Source organism: Polistes dominula, unplaced genomic scaffold, assembly GCF_049000335.1.
Source record: "Polistes dominula isolate Pdom_NZ unplaced genomic scaffold, Pdom_raw_medaka contig_11, whole genome shotgun sequence".
Taxonomy (NCBI): Eukaryota; Metazoa; Arthropoda; class Insecta; order Hymenoptera; family Vespidae; genus Polistes; species Polistes dominula.
In genome coordinates, this window is record NW_028301154.1 from 2,015,366 (window position 1) to 2,018,511 (window position 3,146).

Here is a 3,146-nt window from a genome sequence, read left to right on the forward strand (position 1 = left end):
AAAATACTTTTATTTTAATGTTGTTTAGGTTATTTTTCAAATTTGCCCATGTATGCAACGCAAATAACATTCGAAATAAACAGAATTTCAGATTATAATTCTCTTATTTTTACACTCTTTTCACTCTACACAATACTTTACACACTTTAATTATAAACATTACAAAAATAATGAATAAAATAAAAAAAGAATACATAATAAGAACGTTATCTCATTGCATACGAGAAAATAATCATGTAGATGAGAAACTTTTTCAAAGAATTTAGTAAAACAATTGACAATATTTCGCTTGCCATCCTTATAAAAATAAATCCTCATCATAAAGGCGCGTTTTTACATTATCGATATGGATAATAGGGACTTTTGTACTGTTGGCAAGCGATAGATTGTCAATTGTTTTACTAATTTCTTTGAAAAAGTTTCTTATCTACATGATTATTTTCTCGTATGCAATGAGATAACGTTCTTATTATGTATTCTTTTTTTATTTTATTCATTATTTTTGTAATGTTTATAATTAAAGTGTGTAAAGTATTGTGTAGAGTGAAAAGAGTGTAAAAATAAGAGAATTATAATCTGAAATTCTGTTTATTTCGAATGTTATTTGCGTTGCATACATGGGCAAATTTGAAAAATAACCTAAACAACATTAAAATAAAAGTATTTTTATAGAGGATAATGTCTCAGTTAAAAGGTGAATCTTGAAGGGAAAGGTACATAGATCATATGTAATAAGTTATTAGATAACATATGCACTTATATTAATTATTTAACAATTATTTTATCATTCTAATATTCTCTAATTACATTTCAGATTGTTTCTAGGCATATACATTGGTTTAAATATTTCATAGGATTTAAGGTACATGAAATAGAAAACAATTTTGATATGTTATAAATTTGTGTTTCTTTTTTCGATTACAAATAAAATGTACACATTATTCATAATTATTCTAAAAATAATGAATAAGATAAAGAGAATGTAGTATCTTATAGCATAGAAAAACATGTGGAATAATCTTCGTGTGTGAATCGTGTATAAACGTTATTGTAAATTTATTTAAAACAATTATGTATATCGGAAAGTATTTAAATTGTAAAGATTCTTTATCGATACAGATTTTGGCAATTTATTCTTTCATATGCTGCATTTTATATTAGACATTTTTATATCGACAATTCTCTTCTATACGATTGTATTCTTTTATGCAAAACGACAAAGATCTCTTAATGTCTACATTGTCTTTATTCTATTCATTATTTTTAGAATATTTATAAGTATTGTGTACATTTATTAGAAAAATAGAAATGATTTTTAATTTATTTAATAAATAAATTATCATATGTAGTTTGACCAGCGTGGTCATAAAGAAGGTCAGATTCTGTCCGTGTAAGAAGCTGTGAGGACCCTTTTCATGTTTAAAAACATGAATTAGCCAATCACAGCCAAGCTTTCGTCCGAATTCTTTAGTTTCATGGCGTCTTTCGTGGAGAACACATCGGAGTGTAATCGTCTCGTTAAAATCAGGTAATTAAAAGATATTTTGTAAGGTTCACACCTTTCTATTACAATATATAAAGGATAAAAGGATCGATTTTGATTTTTTGAGTATATTTTGACAATTTTTATGCTTCTATATCGTATTTTTAATCTTTCGAAATTTTTCTTTATTATAGGTGGAAAGAAGATCTACTACGCATCATTTTCGCGCATGCAGTATTTTCGCGCCAGTCTTATGCGCCTGTTTTATACACTACAATATGGCGAATCTTTCGAATTTTTTAATCTGTCATCTGTATACGTGTTGCAGCGGATTTTGTTATCCCGTTAATTTCAGGTAATTGTTTCAATTAATTATCTAACGTACACCTTCCTGTTATATATATGATGTTATATATAACGAATGTTATACGTGAGTTTTTTCATATTTTACTTTTATTTTTTAGCTTTCTAAGCATGGGAAGAGTTATAACACGAATTCACTAATATTTTAACCTTGTGGCAACTTTTTTTATCTTCTCCATGTACGGCGAGGTGAGCATTATTATTTTTAAATATAAGCATATAAGCATATAGAAATACTACAGAAAGAGTGAGAGAGAAGGAGTGAGAGAGAGAGAAAAAGAATAAGAAAACAATACACTCGACATATAAGTTATTATAAATGTGTATTTTTGTTTCCAGGAATTTCTCGAGGAATTTTCTTCGTCGAATTTCCGACAACAAAACGTAAACAGCCGATAACATAGGTATAATAGCCGAGCGTTCGACACTCCCGAGATCTCCTCTACCAAGGTTATGTAGTAACGTACCTCGTATTCGTCTTCTATCTTTCAACGAGACAACATCTACGAAAATAAATCGTATTAAATTATTTAATAATTTTATTTCTAACGTTATCGTTTTGATTTTAATAGTTTAAAAAGCTTTTCATTGCATAGAATGGTATAAAATCTGGTTTATTTTTTATGTTACTCTTTATTGAGTTTGCTGATACAATTACTGTTTTATTTAGACAACTTTAAAGATTTTTAATTAATATTTTTACTAGCATTACATACTTTGTATGTAATTTAGCAAGCAAATAGTTGCATACTTTGATAAATTTCACAAATATTTAATAACTTGAATACCATTCTATCAAAAATATTCAATGGTTTTAATGTGTGCCCTGCCTTCAGAAATGATTTACAGGAAATATTGTAATATAGTCTTTAGTATGTTTCAGCTCTTTTCAGACTTTTTATTTAATTTTATTTTATACATCGTCATCCTAAGGGTAGGATACCCATCCTGCAATCATCAACGAAGACTAAAAGTAAGTATATTTTACTATCAAACATTTCTATGATAATTTCAATTGATTTTTATTACAACAATAATATTAATTGTTCTTTTTCTTGTTATGTTTCAGAAAATCTTTGCAATCGAGCGCGTAGGCAATGAGGTTCTCGTGTGTTGCATCGTGTTAAAATAAAATATAAAAAAGTCGACAAGTAAATTCAGTGTTGATCGTCGTATGTTAAAGTTTCGTTTGCTCGGTTAAGAAACTCGCAAGTTTCTTTTATTCTGTTTAAACATGTGCTCATCGTCATCCTAAGGGTAGGAGACCCATCGTGCATTCATCCTGCATCCATCAAAGTGA

The 3,146-nt window shown here is 27.9% G+C and overlaps 1 long non-coding RNA gene across 1 annotated transcript; it reads left to right on the plus strand.

Moving 5' to 3' along the window:
• The first annotated feature begins 1,757 nt into the window (after positions 1-1,757).
• LOC149030564 (uncharacterized) lies at positions 1,758-2,819 on the plus strand. Its single transcript, XR_016178609.1, has 3 exons — positions 1,758-1,838; positions 1,948-2,035; positions 2,186-2,819. It is a non-coding gene; the product is annotated as an uncharacterized LOC149030564 (long non-coding RNA).
• Positions 2,820-3,146: the final 327 nt, after the last annotated feature.